The following is a 6121-nucleotide window of genomic DNA, read 5'->3' as shown; positions in this document are numbered from 1 at the left end:
CGTAGATATGGATAGTTTTGGTTGACTTCGTAATGTCGTATGGGTTCATTCACACTCTAAGGTTGCATATGAGGATGCCTTGATACCATATATCTTGTGAATTGATACAATATGCCATTTACTTCATTTGTTAGTGTCAATCAACATAGGCAGTCCATACTTTTGGGATGTGCTCTTATGTCTGGTGAGGATATAACAAGTTACAAAATGGTTCTCTCTACATGGCTTGGGAATCTAAACAATGTTCGTCCATTAGCTATCATGGCTGACCAATGTGATATTATTAAGGCTGGTACATAGATATTGTATATGGCACATATTCACAAAGTTGCCTACGAAGTTAAGCAGAGTTCTTGATGGTAAGATTGCAGAGGCAGAATTTAAGGCTTTAGTCCTTGATAGCATTAACGTTGCTGAGTTTGAGAGAAGATGGACTCATTATATTGCAAAATTCTATTATTATAGAAGTGGCAGTTGAGCTCCATCAGGAGTCAGTGTCATCAACATGCCTGCTTAGGCTAGAGAATTTTGCCACTATTTTTCTATATTATTAAGTTGAATGCCACAAGAGAATTTTTCTCTTATTATAGAAGTGGCAGTTGAGCTCCATCAGGAGTCAGCGTCATCAACATGACTGCTTAGGCTAGAAAATTTTGCCACTATTTTTCTATATTATTACGTTGAATGCCACAAGAGAATTTAGTAAATAAAGACAGCTTCTCAGGCAATTTAAAGAGCCACTTATATAGGTAAAATAGCTCTAAAAGTTGTAGGCTTTGCCTCTTCTGCTGAGTCAGTGTATTAATAGCAGAGCACGTGGACTTTTCCCCTGCTCTTCTTCTGCAACAAGGGGTAAATGTTCTTCTTTCTCTCAAATCTGTGCATCAAGGGGTTTCACTCAGAAGAGTTGTACCAGAATTGGTAATATAAGTTTTCCTCAATTAGTTACCCTTTCTACTATTCGATCACATCTCTCTTAATTTCTCTGTATCATGGGATTTCTCAGTTGTGTAATGTGTTGTATTTTTCTGTGTGAAAGGGCTGGTCTTTGTGTAATGTATTGTACGATTAGGATTTCTTTTTGGAAAAAAATTGGTGGATGGTGCTAGGGTTTGGGAATTTGAGAAATTGATAAAATTTGGAATTTTATCTGCTTCGTCCTCAATAATCCAGAAAGAGGATTATAATTCTTGTAGTAATAGGCCCAAAGTTAAACACATTCTCATTGTAAGACCTGCTTCGGCACTTTCATTTGTAGTCTTTATCATTATTTTTGTTTGAACATTGTTATAGTATAGTAACATAAAATCGTCTTGGTATTCTGTTGTTCCCTAATTTAGTCAAGATAGAGAAAGCTAAGGATCTATTAATCATAAAATGCATCAGTTTGCCATTGCAAATTGGAATTGCTCTTTATTCTAACTATATAGAAGAGCCCTTGAGCAAGCAGGAGACCGTTGTCATCTCCGGGGGCGGAGCTAGAGCACGAGCTTCGGGTTCAGCCGAACTCAGTAGCTTTTGTTCAAACCCTATATTTGTTTTAAGAGATTTATTGAATATCTATAAATTACTAATATAGAATCCACTAACTTAAACAGTCAAGAATTTTGAACCCATAAACTTTAAATTCTGGCTCCGTCTCTGGACTTATCTGCTTGCCGACATGAAGGCAGTTAGGTATTTTCATTTGCCTTTTGTGCTATGAGAAATTTCCCTGTGCTTCCGTACAACAACACGTAGCTAAAGTTGGTTGACCATGCTGTCTATGAGATAACAACGCACAGAATTTTTGAACTTTTTCCGCGTAACCTTTCTGTTGTCTCTTCCCCCAGGCCTCACTATTTTCTGCTTTATTCCTCAATTTCAGTCCAGCTATTCTCGTTTTGCCAATATGCCGCTGGTGAGGCTTTCTCCATTACTGCCTCCGTGAATTTTGACTGGAAGTGACATCTTCCCTGCTCAAAGAGAATAGATATTCAATTTGTTGACTTTCTCTTCTTGGTCCATCCAAGTAGTTTCTCATATATGTTGTTATACCACACACAGACTTAACGTTGTATGAATTGAAAGCCTCAGCAACTGGGAAAACCGTTAGTTGTGACCAAGACTTTTGCACTAATATGTTTAATGCTCCCTACTAAGATTGCAAAGTGGGAGCACCCTGTGAATATCAGGTTACTTATGCTAAATGTTGCCAAATGAATTCATGATTGACTTGGATGACTACTATCGGGGAATCTGTCGTTCAATAGCTTTTCTTTGGTAGCCACTGTTTTACTTCATCGAGTTCTACTACCCTATCTTATTTTCTTGTTATACAAACAATATTCGAAATCTGCTTGTGGTTACATAGATTCTATTGCAGTTACTTGGTAAGAGAAACAAATAACAAAATTTGTTTCTTACACCTGAAAAAAGATAGATTTGTTGTAGTAGCAGCATTCGGGCACCGCTGCTTCAAGTATAAATGAAACATATGTTGCATTGCATATAATGTAGATATTTAAATTTAGATGAATTGCAATGATTACTTTAAAACCTTTCTCTTGAGCTGGAGAACATGGGTTGCACTTTTCTTTAATATATCCAATTAAATAACTTCTTTCCTAGCTGATTAATTCTGTTTTTTGTCGCTATATATTATGGGTGGTTTCTTAAATGTAAATAATGCTACTCAAGCATGTGATATCGTATATTCTTTTCAGCAAGTAATTTATCTCGTGATGACATGTATGTAGCTTACATGTTTTTTATCGAAGATAGGTCTACTTATGAGTGCTTTGATTCTCTCTTTACAACTCTTTGAACGCTCTCAATGCTAATGGTGACCCCCAAGGTTCAACGAATGAATGAAACTACGTACCTGGATAGAGATGATGGTCTTCCTCTGATGTCTCCAAGTCGGCCATAATAGAATAGATAGTTCGCTTAGGAACTACTCATGATTCTAACCGTAAAAGAAAGAGCATATGCAGATTGTACTACAACTTGAGCTGACGGCTCCAAAGATGTATATGATGGATGCGTAATAGCTGCCTATGTTTGTGCTAATAGCAGGATCAATAATGCAATTGAATCGTTTATCCGATATACGATTTCAATTTTTCAAGACATGGAATGGAATTGGTTTGGCTAATGAAAAGAACTTGTTGTTACAACTATAAGGTACCAACTTGGCAAGTTTTCTTTACATACCATTGAAACAGAACAAAAGTTAATAGTATGGTTATTCTGCTGTTTTGCAGTATTTATAGATTTTCTATTATTATTGTTTGCTTTATGCACTACAGATACTCTTTTATGCCTTTGTAAGAAATACTTACATTTGGAATGCATAGTTGCACCAAAAAAAGCTAAACGAGTGCAACACCAAGTTATCTTTGTTGTTGAATGACTATAAGCACAAGTATATTGACCTCTTAATTTCTAGAATTGTATTCTATTGCAATGTAGATCAATAACTTTCAACCCATTAGTAAGTATACACTGCTCGTCAAGACTTATGTGGCAAAAGCATCAGATGTTAGTTTTATCTCTCCAATAGTAAAACACAGAACTTCTTACGTATTGCAATTGCTCCTGCTTAGGAAATGTTAACTAATCTTACAAGTGATTTTTGTCTTTATCACAGAGCAATACTTTTTAATCAGCAATACTTTTTAAACAAGAGTTACCATGGTACTCTTACGCTATCAAATAGTATTTATCGAAATAAAATACGCTTTAATCCAAAGTGTTGGCCCGGGCCAATCCCATCTAGTATAACTTAGATGGAAGGGATTGATTTTATAAGCTTTATTTGGAGAAGGAAAAATTGATTCCTGTATACCTAAATGACCACTTTTGGGCTGGGATGTTGTCCCCACAAAGAAGTGAAGGAATGCAAGCTTTCTTTGACGGATTCATCACCCGCCAAAGCACTTTGAAGCTATTTGTTCAACAATATGAGTTAGCCATAAGAGCTAAGTTCGAGAAAGAATTGGAAGCTGAATATAGGTCAAGGTGCTTTGAACCAAAATGTTTATCTGAATTTGCATGGGAGGAAAAACTTCAAACATGTTATACTCGTGAAGTGTTTGAATTTTTTCATCAAGTACAGTTAAGGAAACTGTATCATTGTGAAATTAACACCCCTGAAGACCATCAAGCAGTAGCTGGAGTGGAGAATTACATTATCGCAGATTATTCGTTTAGGAGTTTTAACACTAGAGATCCATTTGTATTCACGGTTGAATATACACCTATTGGTGAATATCTAAGTTGCAGCTGCAAGTGGTTTGAAACAAGAGGTATTCTACGCTGCCATATACTTAAGGTGTTGTCTCATAAGAGGATTAAAAATGTTAATGAAAGGTATATATTGAAAAGGTGGAGAAAAGATATTGTTTGTCCGCACTTGAAACGTTTCTTTCTAGGAGGTTACCCACGTATGCCTTCTGAATACATGATGTACATGAAACTATTAAAGCATTTTGAACGGTTCTGTGATGTTGCATTGGACACTGAAGTGATGAGGCGGTATATTAAGTTTGATTAGAACAGATTGGAGCATGACCTTTTGAATTGTGATGATGATATAATAGTTCCAAATTGGGAATCGGAAGCTACACATGAGGGTGAGGGTGAGGGTAAAGGAAGAAATATAAGAGATCCTAGATACGTAGCTTCTCGTGGACGTCCAAGGTTGAATAGATATAGAGGGCGAATTGATTCATACTTTAGAAGTTCACAAACGAGTTGTGGAAGTGGAGTTAGAGGTAGAGGTGGTGGTAGAAGTGGTTGTAGAGGTGGTTGTAGAGGTCGTGGTTGAGATCGTGGTAGAGGTGGTGGTAGAGGCCGTGGTAGAGGTAGTGGAAATCTTCGGCTAGCGGAAGGAATTGAGGTTAAGTATAACAAATTATTATTATATTATTTTTTTGAAAAATACATTGCTTACTAGTCTTATTTACTCTAATTATAGTGATGGTACAATAATACCACCACAGAGTAGCTTGCCTGATCTAAACGATGAAGCAAACTGGGAAATACAAGACTTGACTGTTTAGTTTGAGATGATTTAAGTTTGAATTTTATTTAATTTGATTTGAGATAGATTTTTTTGAATTTTTTGACTTTGTTTTGTAATAAGTTTAAACATGTAGTATTATAATTGTTATTGTCAAATATTTCATTTTATTGTTACTTCATTTTAATTTAGAGGACTAGGCTAACAAAATGTGATTAGTTGCAACTAGCTAGTACAGAAGTGAAAGACTTGAGAACCTTAAAATCAGTTCAAACTAAAAATTAAAATACTCACATTTAGTTACTAAACCCCTACCTTTCAACCCTACCTTCAACATTCAACTTAAAACCCTACATTCAATACCTATCTTGGTATCCCTGCCTTCAACCCTTATATTGAACGGTTTTTCCCCTGAAAATTTCAACATTCAACTGCAACCAATTTATAACCCTATCTTCAACCAAATACTCCAAGAGGTCAATGTAAAATCAGTGTAATCTTTCCTCTTTGAATACAAAACCTACCCATTTAACTTTCCTATGTAGCATTTACTCTTAGAATATATTAATAACATACGAACCTATTTAACTTCCCTATGTAGCATTTACTATTATTATTATTATTATTATTATTATTATTATTATTATTATTATTATTATTATTATTTTCTGTATTTTTTCTCTATCTTCCCCTTTCAATATTTTTGTATATTGAAAGGGTAGATAATATTTCATGTTGATCGTCATTTGTTTTGATATAAAGGACACTGCCACCATACGACAGAATTAACAAAAAAAAAGCATTTACTAAACATTACATTTAAGTTTTTTTGAATGATAATTTAAAAAAGAAAATTATTATAGTAAATGTCATGACCCGAATTTTTCCACCTTCGAAAATCGTGATGGCACCTACTCGTGAAAGATAGGCAAGCCGACAGTTACAATTACCACCATTATTATTAATTCAAACATGGACAGATAATAACTAAAACAAAATAATTATGAAATGCGGAAGTGATATTGCAATCCAACAATTCTAATACATAGCTACCCTAATGATCTGGTGTCACAATCCATGAACGACTAAGATTTACTACCAATATAAGTCTGAAAG

At 34.9% G+C, this 6121-nt stretch overlaps 1 long non-coding RNA gene across 1 annotated transcript; it reads left to right on the top strand.

Annotated features, from left to right (window-relative positions):
- Positions 1–756: 756 nt before the first annotated feature.
- On the top strand, positions 757–3274 carry LOC107774191 (uncharacterized). The gene is made up of 2 exons (XR_001645448.2): positions 757–921; positions 2764–3274. It is a non-coding gene; the product is annotated as an uncharacterized LOC107774191 (long non-coding RNA).
- Positions 3275–6121: the final 2847 nt, after the last annotated feature.

Source organism: Nicotiana tabacum, chromosome 20, assembly GCF_000715075.1.
Source record: "Nicotiana tabacum cultivar K326 chromosome 20, ASM71507v2, whole genome shotgun sequence".
In the NCBI taxonomy this organism is placed as follows: Eukaryota; Viridiplantae; Streptophyta; class Magnoliopsida; order Solanales; family Solanaceae; genus Nicotiana; species Nicotiana tabacum.
Note: the sequence above shows the minus strand (reverse complement) of the source record. Positions and strands in the feature narration are given on the sequence as shown.